We start from the raw sequence: 16,423 nt of genomic DNA on the forward strand, positions 1-16,423 counted from the left end.
ATATATGTGCGTGTGTGTGTTTGTGTATGTATGTGTGTATGTACTCACTGTGATTAGGAATCGTAATAAGAACTATATATACAATAATCTTCCATTAATATTCTACTTCAGAATGATGACCGGCACCAAGAATGGCTTTCAACAATGTGCTCCAACTAGAAGAAGTCCATTACATTTTGTCAGCACCCTCAGTATATATTCTTTTGCACTTACAAAATTCTTGTAACAAAGTTCACCTACTTACGAATTTTGTGCATTATTTATATGCATATAAATTAACTTATTTGTTATATTATTCACACACTTACTTTATATCTTTAAAAAGAAAAATAGAAGAGAACTGAATGAGAGTTTGTGCTTCCACGTGCTCAGTTTTAAACTTGCAAGAAATCAACTAGGAATAAATAAGTACTATTATATTTCGAACTACAAAGGTTTTATTGAACATCTTCTAATAACAATAAAACATTACAACAACAAGAATGAACATTGTTAGCCGGAGACGGAGCACACCTCGGCTTCTTTATATCTTCACTGTCTCTTATTTCTGAAGTAAAGAATAAGTAATTAGTTAGAATTAATTTAGCAACAAGGTTTCATATTTGAATATTTCATAGTTTCATTTTAATTAGACTACTGATAGGAGCGTCATGAAATATATGTATTCAGTTCTTGCTAACCTAATCAAATTTGCAATGCGCAATGTAAAAAATTTAGTTCACTACTAAATTAATGCGTTGGTGAAAGCAGCATTTTAACTCAAATAATAAACTTCTCATATAACTTCACACTGAATTATAAATGCATCGAATCTAGGATTTGGTGAATCCGTTGATGTACACAAGTTTGGTTGATTTCAAATGATTTTGTCTGATATGTTAAATTGATGAATTTTATTGAATGAAAAGGAAGAGCAGTTCGTAAAAGCACTATTTGATGCATCATTAGCTGTTTAGGACATAAAACAACAATTCAATCCAATCATTTGCTGTTTATGTGCTTTCGTGTATTATTGGAGTGAAAATTATTATTATGTATGTTAACGTCAATTTATACATTTTGAGTTGTGCATGTTGATTTTCATTGATTGGTCCCTTCTGATTGAAGGTTATGTGTGGAATGTATGAATAGAAGAAAGGCCTCTACAGCGCCTTGAAGAAATTCGATTCCCTCTATCTCAACTTCAGCATAATTTGAATGGACGATAAAGCTTACAGAATGTTCAGCTAATTTAGCAGAACTTACATTGTTGAAACTGAAGCAAGCCTTTTACTTGAACTTCAACGAAGCATCCTAGTATCGTAATTTTACATTATCAAAAATGTGATAATAATTAATTATACATCATATTAATGCAACAACGTTTTCCAAAATATAACAAAACAGAAAGTGATATCTAGATATAATACCGTGCGTATTAAACACAAAATTAAAGAAAACATAATAAAGAAATTAAATGAACATCTTTGGGTCAGTCACAAAACCTATTGTACTATATATCTAGGCACAAACTGCAATTTTTATAATTTTTATCTAAGTCACACTGAATCAATTAAACAAAATATTATCAGTATAATATTTCTATTGGGCATGCATAAATATTCTTAATTCTAAGATAACCTAAACTTGTATGTCATGACTGTGACGTTTGCTATTAAAAGATTAAGCACATGTAATGCTGTCAAAATACATTTTTTGACTTAATTGCTTTTTACCGAACAGCCTAGATATTTCAATTCCTTTTCTATATGTTTCGCGATGATGAAGATGCAAAAGTTTATGGGACAAATAGCGTGATATATTCATGCCTTACTCATGATCGAATCTGATTTTTGGATTGAAAACTTCGTCATGGAGGCTAGCAAATATAATGTGTCTAGACTTAGATTCCCAATCGGAACCTCAAGTATAGTCTTCAGTTTTTCAGTGTGGTGTACTACACGCTGTTTCAGGAATTTGTTGAACAAGGTCAAGCATAACTATAGAGAAGGGGAGTAAGCGAGTCGGTTGAGCGAAGAAGCTGGTAGCTGCAGCCGCGGTTTTCTTCCTCGCTTTGCCTCTCACGCGTTCATTTAGCCATCTGAAGTCACTACATGCGCAGACACATTTTTTTGATTCGCTCCCTCCAGAGATTACCTGAGACGGAGTGTAGCTGTATAAACTTCGCACCGTATCTTTTGGTGCACGTGTTCTCAACGTTAAATCTGATTCTTTCCCACGAACGCTAATACTTTGCTATGAAATTAATGACGAAACTCAGAAGCATGGGGAAAAGGAGGTGCATCAGTTGCTCGGGCGTCTTGTATGTGCTTCATGTTCACTAGAAATAGAAAATATTACATTATAGTATATTTTGAAGTTTTGTAACAAACCTTTTCAATACTTCATTGTAATTTAAAAGTTACATGGTTTCTCTTAACAATTTCCATTTGTACTCTACGTCAACCAACCGAAGGCGTTACGGAAAGTGAAAATATATTTGTTGTGAATTTTGATAGCAAATACCAATTATCTTCAAGCATTGAAACCAATAAGAAAAGAACATTACTTTGTCCATCACAGACTGCATTGAAGAGCGTATCAACGTTTGGAGAGCTAATGTCACAATTATCTTCAAAGACTAAAGCTGTTAAGACAATAATATCTTGATCTATTCAAAGTTTGGAGAGCTTGTGTCACTCTGACGTATCTTCGAGGACTGAAGCCATTAAGAAAATAATATCATTACCTATTCAAAGTTTGGAGGGCTAATGTCACTCTTATCTTCAAGGAATGAAGCCATTAAGAAAATTATATCATTATCTGTTCAAAGTTTGGAGAGCTAATGACACTGCTATCTTCAAGGACTGAAGCCAGTAAGAAAATAATATCATTATCAATTCAAAGTTTAGAGAGCTAATGTCACTCTTATCTTCGAGGACTGAAGCCATTAAGAAAATTATATCATTATCTGTATGACGTATGTCGTGATAACGATCTAATTTGAGTGAATACATTTTTCTTATTTCTTGTATTTATGTATGTTAGAAACAATTTCGTCAAAACTGTTGCAACGCGCTTGTCTTTCATCATCATGGATTGAAAACTTAAATTCCATACACCTGATGGTAGCTGTATGAAGGACGGCAAGTAAATCAGTTCGTCTGAACCGTGCACTTAAATAAGCCGATCTCGGTTTTCAAGCAGAATCCAAACAATTAATTGAATCTATTCTTTTAATATATGTGCCATCTCTGGTAATAGGTGATATGTGAAGTTCAATCATGTTGTAAATGTGAAGATACGGACCTAACCAGTGAGATGATGGCAAATCTGCACGCAGGACTCGACTCGTATGTAGGAATCGAGGAACGGGTTCTTTACGGTAGGAACGGGTCCTGGAGGAACGACTCGTGGTGGAACTAGAGGAAAGAATGGAGGAAGACATGTAGACTTTGGTACATGCACGGGATATCAAGGAATATCCAAGCATCCTTAAGTTATCCAGGAAATCCATATGGTGCTAACGTTACATGAAGGTCAAGGACATCTTCCAGCCGAAAAATATTTGTGTACAAAAGTAAGGTGGCACAGATATTTTTTTTCTTCATTTGTTCGATGAACATTGGATCGAGGTATCAGCAGCGGATGTTAGTAGCAAACTTTACTATTGGATTATTGCAAGTGAATCCTTGGATCAACCTCTACTTCGCAAATATAGCTAGCTCTCTTGTGCGGTACATTATGGCCATAAAGCGGGATATAAGGCATCGTTAGGATAGCGCATCCATTAGTGGAAGAATGGTTAGGTGAGTGTCGTGGGCGTCCCGGAGGGACACCTGCATCTTTCATTCGTTATGAAGGTTGATGAGGATCATATGAACAATCAGTTCGCCATTTATTGTTGTCGCTTTCAAAAGGAAAGTCTATTTTCCGAGAAGCCATTTGATGTTTCCTGGTCTAGTTTTAATGAGAACACGTGCTCCAGCAAACTCCGTCGTTCTCATACACCTAACCTAACCTAACCTAACCGAAGAGGAACCTAAATTAAGTCTAGCGTGGTCTTCTTTCTCTTCGCAGTTCTTAACATGTTCTTGGTGTTATTCAAAGTACGTAATCCCGATTCAGGATTTCCCAAGTCAGGAACTATGGCAATTCCTAGGTAAAGCAGTGCAATCTGAGGAACTGCTCTTTACTGGTTGGATATTCCAGTGAAATGTCTTTGCAAGTCAGGACGTCCTACTAATTGCCTCGGGTGACGATGAATTGACGTTTGAAATACTTGACAATAGGCACACCTGTGTAACTACTAACTAGTATATCGGAAATTTGATATTGCGATATATCGTCAAGAAAATATACTCACACACGATACGAAACGATATATTTTCCGTATCGTAATATCGTCTCCAAGATATATATGGCAAAATATCGTGAATATATAACGCCGATACGATATACTACATCACTAAATATCGTGACGATATATCGCCAAAATATCGTGAAGATATATTGATTATTGATTGATGATTGTTGATATCGTCTGGACGATATACTTTTTAATATCGCGATATATGGTTTGTACGTTATATAGCTCAATACTAATTCTAATTAACCTACAATATACTCAAAATTAGAGGAAAGAGAAATTTCCGTAAAGCATAGTACTTTCTCTACAAATGGATATACAGGGAGATCATTAAGTCCCGGTACCATTACAAAAGAACATAGCTTGAACAGTACCTTCTTCTTCAGTTGGAGGTCCAGTCAACACGTCGTTGGTCCAAGGATGTTCGAGGTTTTCTGGATAGGCAATAACCTAGCAGGTAGTTAGGCCGTTTTGGAACTATTCCCTGGCCACCCTCGGATTTCTTCTGGGGGTATGTCAAAGATTTTGTTTACCGCACTCCTGTTCTAGATGTTGCTACTCTTCGAAGGAGAATAACTGCTAGTATCCTGTTACTGGTGATATGTTGGGACGTGTACGGGCAGAAGTAGATTACCGCACATTGCGGTGTATGGCATATAAACGTAGAGAGTTGTAGCTCATTTTTCAATCAACAGCATTGTTCTATTGCATGTAGTTTCCGAGCTATGTTTTTGTAATCGTACAGGGACTTCATGAACACCCTGTACTGTATGAACGCAGTATTTCAGGGAAACGTGCAGTAACGATTAGAACCTCTCAGAAACCGATCCTTACCTCTCCTTCTTCCCTTCCGAGGCAGCGGAAACATTCCACGTCGAAATACAGTTCCTGAATTGGTAGCATTCCACGTGAAAATATCGGTTCCTGAATTGAGAACATTCCACGTGAAAATATCGGTTCCTGAATTGGGAACATTCGACGTGAAAATATCGGTTCCTGAATTGAGAACATTCCACGTGAAAATATCGGTTCCTGAATTTGGAACTTTCCTCATAGTTCCTGAGTTGGGGCATCACGGTGTAACTGTGTTGTACGGGTGATAGTAGTCGTTTCTCTTTTTAAGGCGTTAAAACATTTCAACTTTTAATGGATAAACAAATTAAATTTTATCAATATTGAAAAGCAAACAAATACCACGATTATCTTCGTACGTTTGCAATAATTTTCATCAACTACACATTCAAAGAACTTATCGAGGACAGTTCTCTATTACTATTCTTTAACGCAAACATCCGCATAACGTTATGCCTGGAGTACTATCACAACATAAAATTATTAACATTGAAATGGGAGGTAACGCTGGGTTTCGAAAGAGTATTAAAATTAAGGTTAGGTATTCAATCACCATCCTGATTACCTTCCTTTCACAAAAATATAGAAGCGGGTCTGTGTTTCCAAGGCAAAACTTTATTCCGAGTAAATGAGTATTTGCAAATGATTAAGTTAGTTGTTTGTATATTTTCGGGAGAAGACCAGGATTCGCTAGTCGTCCCGTCTCGAATTTAAAAAGAAAATTGTCCCGTCTAATTTTAGAGACAATATATGTGACGAAACGAGATATGTCTCGTAACCAACACTAGCACCTTGCCATTATACAAAATGAAGGTAATTCCAAGATGGCGGCTATCCTGATTGCATGGCCCAGATGGTTATCCTCCTCACCCTTTGGCGTGTGTCAGCCCGTTTATATATAGGGGTGGTTTCACCCTTTTGGTATATACCTAGTATATAAAGGGTGTCCCAGTTAAAAGTAGCCCGGCTCCGATCAAGAGTTACACGCCAAGGATATTGAAAAGATATGACCTTGAGTACACGTTACAATAAACAAATGTGTTCGAGCCAGGCGACGTTTAACTTGGACGCCCAGTATTATATGTTTCAAATTAAGGAAATATGAAATTTTTGCACCTAAATGCTTTTATTGCAGTGATAAGGAATACATTTTAACTGTGAAGTGAATAATAGAGAATTAGTACTAATGCTGCATTGAAGTGGTCCATTTTTTCTTCAGATGATATTTCTTTACGGATTCACCTAAAATACAATTAGAGAAATGTTGTTATAAAAAATTCAAATTGTATCATTTTAGTTAGTCATTAGAGAAACCGAATTAACCTTACAATTAGTGTACAATCCATTTGGCATCAATCTCAAATTATGTTTTTGCACGAATTCTATAAATTACTTCTTCCAAACTCAAAGCTGAGGTTTTCCGCTCAAATTTTATATAAATTATTGATATCATAGTTGGCAAATTTTGAAAATACGTTTCAAATAATTTCAGTTTTAATAAACCTTACGTGATTTCTTAAAATAAACTAGTTAGAAATTATGCATTAAAAAAACGAATCTTCCATGTATTTTAACTTGTGATACACAATTTTTACATCAAATAGTCTATGCAGTATAACATAAGAACACTTACCTTGAATATAGACCTGTAAAGATATTAAGTTTTCTTACTGTAAGTAAACTACCAACATTTGGTCTTATAATTTGAATTTTCTGCAACTTTTAGCCTATCCTGAAGATCGCAATGGATAGAAATAACATGAAATGGGTCGAACGCCACTCACATAGTAACATTCATTCTAAGGCACGAATCAAACCCGAAATTTCCGAAATGAAGGTCGCTAGTCAACAACAATGGGAAATTCTATCCACATACTGAAAGAAAAACCGAAATAAGAATCCACCTATTGGCTTACGAACATGTGCTCTCTAGAACCACAGAAAGGAATAGAAAAACGCAAATATTCGGTGGAAATATCACATCATTGATTCCAACTAATTCTTACGCAATTGCGAGATAAATCTTGTAACATATAGTTCTTCTATAAGTCGTGGTAGAATCGCTCATTTTTGCTCGTCAATTTGAAACTCAATTTTGGATTAGAGTAGAAGTGTTTGATAACAACGTAAGATACAAAATTAAACATTATAGTTTGTTGAACCTAAAATTTCTGTTGAGGTAGGGCTGGACCTGCAGTGCAATGTCCGTTCACCAGGAAGGTGCACAATTAAGCGTATCAAATATACGTACATTTTGAACTTCCTTGTAAAAATAATAATTTATCATATACAGAACGAAATTATGATCTTAAGAAATATGTAAAACTACGTATTTTCAAATAATAATTACCCGCAAATTGCTGTTCGACCGGCTGTAACATTTAATACTGAAATTAGTTAAGTCCACATAGCATATTTTATAATACAATTTAACACAAAATGAACAGCTTAGGAAATAAAGTAGAATTAATGAATTATCAGATCGACATAACTCGGATAGATATCAGTGTATTATGTCTGGTTATGTAAGCGCATTGCATGTTTTTATAATGTAAGTACATTTTGGTGCGTTACAGCAAGTAACACGAAATTGTTGCGTTGAAATGAAACGTTCATCGCAAAACAAAAGCCATGTTCATGATCTATTGTTACACAGGGTGTTTCACTGTTGGAGTTCATGAATTATTGTTTCAGATATAACAATAATTTTGATTTAATTGTATGACGTTGGGTGTCATAAGCGTTCCTCACAAGTTGATATATGTGGTTTAACCTGGTTGATAACATAGAAGTCTATTGGGTACTGTAATTGCCCATAGATGGCAGTAGGATACAGATCAGCCGACAGAGCTGATATTTGATTCAAAGGACTCTCAATAGATGTCCTCAGTGCACCCTGAATTTAAATTTGTCAAATTAATGTTTTGTTTATTAATTTAATTATGATTGAGATCTTAATACAAAGAGTGATATTGTTTACTAATAACATATCACCAAGTCGAAATGCAGACTTATTTTGTAGTGATTATTACGAACTTTCATAAAGAAGAAAGATCCATGAAGCCGGAATAAAGGTACCGTTCAACAGGAACTGATTACAAAGAACGGATCGTGGAATCCGTTGGCCTAGTAAAAAACGAAGGGGCTTGGACGAATGGAATCGGATGCAAGAACTGGTGATAGGAGGAACGGATCAAAGACTCCGTCCGAGAGGAGACATGTGGATGGTGGTTGAAACGCAACGGGCGGAAAAGGAATCATTGGAAATCGCGCTGAATGAAAACTATAAGTGAATCCATATGGTTGGACATGTTCCCAAAAGGTTGCGATTTACGAATCTCAACAAGTTTCGAAATAAAAGTTAGTGTGGAAAAGGATATTATAAGTTGAATTCTGTGGTGATATATCCGGCCGGAGGACTGGTGACGTGTAAGTACACATCTCTTTGAATACCTGCGCAGTAATCAGGTGAGTGTACCTCGAACACGAAATATTCAATAATTTATCTACTATATTCATATGCCAGCATTCGTGTGTTCAATAATGGCCATTATGCGCGAGTTGTGCTTCCGTTAGACTGGGCGGGAAAATTTGCGCGTCGCGTAGCCATCTTGGTTAAAATGTTGTAAAGGAACTCGAATGATGGCTAAAGGGTACTGAATGTGTAAATTTGAATCTGATTCATCTTTGAATTAATTTAGGCAACAATATTCCAGCATGTATGGATCATAGTCATTAGGTTATACATTTGCTTACTTAGAAAAACATTGGTGGAGAAAAGAGTATCGATTTTCGTATTTACCAGTATTTGCATGCAATGCAACTAGCTTGCTGAGAAAGGCCTTTTATGTTCTAAGTAGAATGTTAAACGGGGACTGTATTATGCTCCGTTAATCTAAAAATATACATGTGCAAGCATATATCCTTAAGGGCAAATTTTTGAGAAAAGGTACAAATTCATAAAATACTGAATTGTATTATAATTCCTTATATTATAAATTTACTTATTTTCGTGTTGCCTGCACAAAGGAAAGACATTATTGCTTATAATCTTGAGTATGGATTTGTCATTATTATTCGTTGTAGCTTATCACTTCTTGTCTGATAGTTGTGAATTTGCAGGCACGCAATTGTAGTACGTGGCCTACTTCAAGGATAAACAGGGTCCGTTATAAAGTTGTAATTGACATTGCTATAAATTCTTGTTGTTAAATAAACATCTATTATCGACTCGTGATTTTGCGATTTAAACCTTATGATTTTCTTATAGTGTAAATTATGTACATATTTCTGTGTTTAATGCTGATATTCCTTTTCAGTCGGGGAGTGTGCGTTTCGCTCTGGTCCATACGGGTTGTTGTTTCCATGCTTGGGGGAAAGGTTTAGTGGGAAAGGATAGCTGAAACTATAGGTTAGGGCATATTCAGGTTGTATGATGGCAGCCTTGGGGCGTTGGGGGAATGTGGTATAGAAAAGGGGGGGGGGCGATTCTGTTGAGGAGTAAATGTATATGAGGGAATTGACTGTTTGAAAAGGATGGGCATTGTTAACTTCGTTTCACTGTAGTCCAATTGACATCGCTACTAGTGCTACCGATTGCCGTTCTAGGGTTTTCTGTAAAATTGTGGTCCTATTGCAACAGATATCGAGAATCTGATTTTCAGTTCCTCAATGTCAGTTTCATAGAATTTGAATCTTATTTGAGTTTCAAATTCCCAGGGGCATTTCTTAAGATCTCGAAACCCAATTTGAACTTGCGCTTCATAAGATTATGAGACTTAGTGGCAGGGTGACTGCAGTGGTCGGATTTGCTCGCGCGTTAAACAAATTAATTTTGTTTCTAATTCTAATTAATTAAAAAAAATTTAAAAAAATGAGTACGGAAAATGAGCCAGTGACTTTGGACACCTTACTTTCCTTTATTAAGGAAAGCAGACAGGCGTCCAAAGAGAGCACGGAGTTGCTCAAGCAGGAACTTAAGGAAAGCAGACAGGCGTCCAAAGAGAGCACGGAGTTGCTCAAGCAGGAACTTAATGAAAACAGTCAGGCGTCCAAAGAGAGCACGGAGTTGCTCAAGCAGGAACTTAAGGAGAGCAGTCAGAAGTTGAAGTCTGAATTGACTGAGCACTCCAGTAGGTTGGTAGGTGACCTCAGGGCTGACCTCAATGATACAAATAAATGTATCTTAAATATGCAGCAAAACCTGGTTAGGAATTGCGAGGGCCTCAAAGAACTTACGCTTATGTTATTACAAGATAGGGTTGAGTGCATCAATAGGGCAGAAGCGTTCGAGAAGAAGCATGAGTCGCCAAGTGAGTTTGATTCGAAATTACAGGGTGTACATATGTTATGCGAACAAGCGAATGATGTTGACACTTACCCTGTGGTCATTGATTGCACAAGTAATTCACTTTTGATTGAACATGACTGCCATACTGGTACTTCAATTTCAAGGTCAGTAAGAAATTCACAGGATACTAGCGAGTTCAGCGAACGTGACAGAAACGTAATGGTAGAACAAGAAAATCGCAAGGGTATCGTAGGGAAACATTTGATAAACGAGGAGTGGTTTCTTGGCGTATCAGGTAACAGAGACGAGTCTATCTCTGTCGGCCTCTGCACGAATGTTGCTCATAACCCAAAACCGATCTGGCAAGTTTCTTTACCGGGTGATTGTATAAGAAAATGTTGTTCACAGGGTTTCTCTTCGTTGGGTAAGAATGACCGCATCGTGCAGCTCGGTGCAAGGTGTCCTGTTAGTAGGGCGAGTCTTTGTCGCTTTCATATTGATGAACTAGCAGCTCATGTTGTACCTGTCTGGTTTGAAACTTCTGTTGGGGAAGATAGTGCAGACTTACCTCTGGTGTTCTTGATTAAAAATCATTCGGATTGTAGGTTGGTCAAACCAGTGGCTAATTGCCCTTCGAGAATAGCTATGCGGAATTCAAGAAGGAAAGCCAATAGTTACATTTCGAGAGGCCCAGTACATGTTCCCATATCCAAAAGTAATATCAGTTTGATTCGTGTCACTTCTTCAAAGAAATCAGTTGCTTGTAATCCAGTTAAGTCTAGAAGGTGCCATATAGTCAACATGAAATCACATAGTGTGTTTCAAGCTAAGCATAGCTTTGTAATTAGTCGAACATTTGGTGGAGTTAAAGTATATATCCATCCTAGCCATGTTAGGAAAAGGGAAGCAAAGCCATATCCTCGGATAAGTACCAGAACAAAAATCGGGGACGTAACTTTGAGGCTTTCTCTTCTTTTAGTAATGCCTCCTCATCTGTACAGATTGATACCCACATGGCATCGTACCCATGTCAGGAGAAAATGGCATGAGCGATCCTACGTTGTGTATGGTTGCTTGCAGGTGAAGCCCGGTGAGGTGATCTGAGTAATCATCCCACGTAGTCGGAAATAGCAGTTTATTTTGTACAAAGTGTACATACTATGCATTATTCATTTCAAGTAGACAAAATTGATAACTATTGTATTGTTAGGTAATAAGTAGGAAATATTGTTTTGAAGTACGATTTTAAATATTATTTTGATTTTAACAAACCTCATTTCTTTGATGGTCCAACTAATAGCTCAGGATTAGATATCTTAAGGACAATTAAGTGCAGGAATTCGGTAGGAAGAAGCATATGATGAGTTATGGATTTTCACTATCACTTTGAAGTAGGTGACGTCTTATCAAACCATAGGTTCAATTTCTCTTCCGTGACATGGATAGTTTCATTTCAGAATGTAGATGTATGTGAGGGAATTGACTGTTTGAAAAGGATGGGCATTGTTAACTTCGTTTCACTGTAGTCCAATTGACATCGCTACTAGTGCTACCGATTGCCGTTCTAGGGTTTTCTGTAAAATTTTGGTCCTATTGCAACAGATATCGAGAATCTGATTTTCAGTTCCTCAATGTCAGTTTCATAGAATTTGAATCTTATTTGAGTTTCAAATTCCCAGGGGCATTTCTTAAGATCTCGAAACCCAATTTGAACTTGCGCTTCATAATTGATTCATTGGTTGATTTAGTTTGTTTTACTTCGCTTTTTTGCCACTGTTAGCTAATTACGAAGTGACGATATGATGAATTCACACTCACAAACACCCACGCCCAAGCCGGGATTCGAACCCGGGACTGCCTGCGCCGAGATATAATAATATATGTTATGGAAATGTGTTTGAAACAGGCATGATCACTCGCATGGAACTTTTTAAAGTGGGGTCAAAACCAAATCAAGTTTAGGAGCTGAAGTGTTTATACATGCTTTGAACCAATGAGTATATAAATCACGACCTCCTTGGCCAAGTTACGGGTTCGAATCCCGGCCTGGGCATTAGTTTTGTCTGTTAGCATCCCTTCATCACCCGTACGCATTGTCGTGATTAACCAAATGTTGCATAAAAGCGACCTTAATTTTTTTTAAAAAAATGAAGAAGCAGATATTGCATTTAAGTGCATTCGGTAAATATTTTTAAGGCATCACCTGGAATAACTTTGACATAAAAAATCAGTGAGTGGTTTAGAATGAGAAGAGAGAATGTGGCAACTCAGTAGTGTTTTGGCGGTGATGCTATAATTCGTAGATTTTCCATTGATATTTCATAGCATCTACATATTGAGTGTGGTAATGCATTTCAAGATGGGGTACTTTAAACACCAAACGGGTGTAGCTTATCTGCTACTGTTGTTCTTATCTTATCACTATTCTCTTTCATCTCGCTGCTTGGTTTTTGGACTCTTTGTCCGGAAACTTGGCAGTGTCCGAATTGGCAAACACTCCGTTTGGTTCTTTCCCGTCCCTTTCATTGTTGTCCAAATCTACAAGACAGTACTCTTGCCACTTTTCCTGCCAGGTGTCAGCTCGAGAGTCAACCTTCGCGCTCTGTGGCCCAGGCGCACAGCAGGGAAGCAGAAGGCAGACGACAACCAAACATCACAACGATTTCTACCTATGGGGTTTATTCTTGAATAAACAAAACATAATCCATCAGACAGTTTCATTATAGATGGCGGGGAAATAACTTTCGGTTTAGGTAATTTTGCAATGTAAACAAGTGAAATACAGATCGTTGCCGATATTGTTTTCTATAAAAGATCTTATACAAAATGGATGACTTGAAATTTTTGAGTGATATAGAGAAACAAAGTTACCTAGAAAAGATTGGCAATTTCCCGGATCGTTTGGATGAAGATTTGCGGAAAAATAATAGTCTTTTCCAAGACAACATTGATCTTGTACCAACAGTTTCGTGTTAAGACTTCTGCAGGTTGAAATAAAGCTTACATAAGTTATAAACATTTAAATACTTCAATTATACAACAGTAAAATGTATATTTGTGTAGTCAAACACAGACCCTTTAATTTTATTACATGGCTTAGAGAGAGCGTCGTCAGAAATTTTTGTAGGGGGTAAAGGTCAGCAATAAATGTAGAATGGTATTTATAATAATAATTACAACTGTTATAAATGTTATATAATAAATAATTACTAAACTAATGAAATTAACAAGCCGTATTCTAAATTTATTATCATTTACTTATTAATAATATTCGAGTGCATATACAGTACAACAATTCCAGTACTGAAATGCACAGTTATTGTTATTTTATTATTAACATTTTCAAATGTCTTTCAAGAAAAAGACTTTAGAAGTTAGTAAAAATTGTATTATAACGTTTATATTGATTACTTTAAATTATAAGATTATATTTTTTGGAAGTATGGATGATTCTAAATAGTTAATTTCAATCTTAAATATAGTAAAAACTTATGCGTTTAACAATTAAGATTTTCGAAACACTTAAACTTTCTTCATTTGGATTAATCCGCTGATGTAGTGTCGACTATAGACTGATTTTTCCGTATCTGATCTATCTGAAAACTATGCATAGATACCCGAAAGAAATATTTGTTCCCAACCTCGTGTTGTAGCCAAAAGCCACAAAATGATTGCCGCCTTTTCTTAAGACACTGCATTCACACCTTTGAACTCCATGTTATTCAATTGAAAACCGGAAGAAAAGTTTCCGCCCGCGTCAAGGAAGCACAGAAATGTTAACATCCGGTGGATAGCCCACATTTACTACTCATATCAAAATTTCGTTATTTATAACTTTCCAGTTTTTCTACATAGAGTGTTATCCATAAAATGTCCAAGTAGCAGTGAGTTCTACATCATCCATTTAGTAAAAGTTGCAACTGCAAAGTGAAAGTTGTAATATGGCTGGCAGGCATAGGTCTACAGCGAGTTGAAGACATAAGCGTATGCAGGGGGGACAAAGAGGGGTGGCAATGCCCTCCTAATCATCGATGTTCGCATGGACGGACAAACAAGGTATTTTTCCAAGGGACATATTACCCCGATAATAATGTTGCCCCCTCAAAACAAAACACAACTTGAATTTGAAATTATCACATTAATGTAAATTATTACGATTGAAATCAAATTATACGTGTGAAATTTATACTTTTAGATGACATTCGATTTGAAAGGGAGAGATGGGGCCAACCTTAGACGGAAGCCAATTCTAGAGGGCAAACATTCAGGTAAAAGAAAGCAAGACTAGTAGAATCTAAGAGTAGCCGAACAATAGGATACTCAAGATGGCATTATTTTTCAGGTATTTTTTCAATTATTTCTTCCTTACGCCCAATAGCACCTGTAGGGTTCACAAAGGGGCAATTGTCACCCTCGATATCAAATTTTATTTTAAAATAATACATTTCGTAATATTTTCTTGCTCGCAATATCTGCTTATCTTAGTCTTGTTAAGTTCAGAGCCGTAGCTAGGATACGGCTGAGTAAGCTCTGCGCGCCGAATGATCTAAATTTTTAAAAATTGTAAAATAGAATGCCAAGGCTTTTGCCCCCTTCCTAATAAGAAGGCCTGCTTACGTCTATGGTTGAAGGGTTCTCTCCTATCAGCAGATTGTCAAGGTCTTTCACCGCTGGCATCTGGCTGTCAGCCACCTGAGCTATATATACTGTACGGGTGCAGCAGAGGCGGGTGGCGAATGTCTGAACTAACAGATAATGAGTCAAACACAACGGCATATACATGCCTTACCCAGGATCCAAAACATTGAAAACGAGAATACTCTAAATAAAAGTGGTTATATTATCACAGATAAAGATATATATATATATTCGAAATTTGCTGTTCGTTATTCGAAAATAATTCAAACAAAAAAAAATAGTTCCTCGCTTTGAGGTTTTAAGAAAAGTGTGTAAGACTGCCGTTCAGAAATATTGCTGCGATTATTGAATCCTCTCAGTAACGTCTTTTATATCTATTGATGTGGTGTTTATGTCGAAAATGCAAAAGAAACTCAAGATAAACAAAACCATCTATAACCGATTTATCTCGTTGCTACGTACAGAATATCTGTGGTAAATTGCCAGAGTGTTCATTGAAAAAATACTCGTTTTGGTAGCTTTCAGTAACCTCTTATATGCTAGGAATGAGTATAATAGTAAGGTATTTTCCAGAATCTAGTCTCTATATAGATGTACATCATACTTTGGTCTCCTACCCGCTAGTAAAACAAGAGCCACTTCTCAATTTCGAAGCACTGAGGCTTCGCAGGTGGAAGGTTTCCTCGGAATCCATTGCTTCAGGGCAATGGTTCCAGTGAAGTTTGGCTTGAGAGCTGTTGAACGTATTATTCTGAAGCTTATTGCGATGGGATGATCCCAGCGGGAGGTCCGTGAAGCGGTTTTCATGCCTTTTAATGAAGATTTGCTTATATATCTTGATCTATGGCATTATCAACTCAAAGATTTGAGACAATTTGTCAAGAATTTTAAAGACGTAAATAGTGTAACGTAACATTTAAGAATAACCTTTCAGAATGTCAAAGCGATGTTATACTTACATCCGTCTTTGGTTTTGTTCCAGCTGCACCTATTGCAGTGATAAAAAGCATCATCATCAGAAGAGCAGAGACCAATTGAAGTTTCGCCATGATGTCTGTCGAATGTATGACGCGTTTCCAAACGTGAAGTCTGTATTTATAGGTATACTACTCCTACACGAATGACCTAGAAATTTCCTGTGTTGAAAGTCATATGCAACGGAAGCTTTCACAGTAGATGACTATCGGGAACAAATGCACATTTAGCTTATATAAACGGCTATTACGTAACTTAAGAATTATATAATTTCGATGCCCACACATCCGAAATATTTGCCATATGATTTTCACAAATTA

General features: G+C 36.6%; 1 long non-coding RNA gene across 1 annotated transcript; it reads right to left on the reverse strand.

The window, feature by feature from the left end:
• Positions 1-6,307: 6,307 nt before the first annotated feature.
• On the reverse strand, positions 6,308-16,220 carry LOC145982449 (uncharacterized). Its single transcript, XR_014441053.1, has 4 exons — positions 16,088-16,220; positions 7,551-7,572; positions 6,834-6,846; positions 6,308-6,442 (listed from the first exon to the last, which is right to left on the reverse strand). It is a non-coding gene; the product is annotated as an uncharacterized LOC145982449 (long non-coding RNA).
• Between the last annotated feature and the right edge of the window lie 203 nt (positions 16,221-16,423).

This window comes from Lepisma saccharinum, unplaced genomic scaffold, assembly GCF_977018435.1.
Source record: "Lepisma saccharinum unplaced genomic scaffold, izLepSacc3.1 HAP1_SCAFFOLD_173, whole genome shotgun sequence".
Taxonomy (NCBI): domain Eukaryota; kingdom Metazoa; phylum Arthropoda; class Insecta; order Zygentoma; family Lepismatidae; genus Lepisma; species Lepisma saccharinum.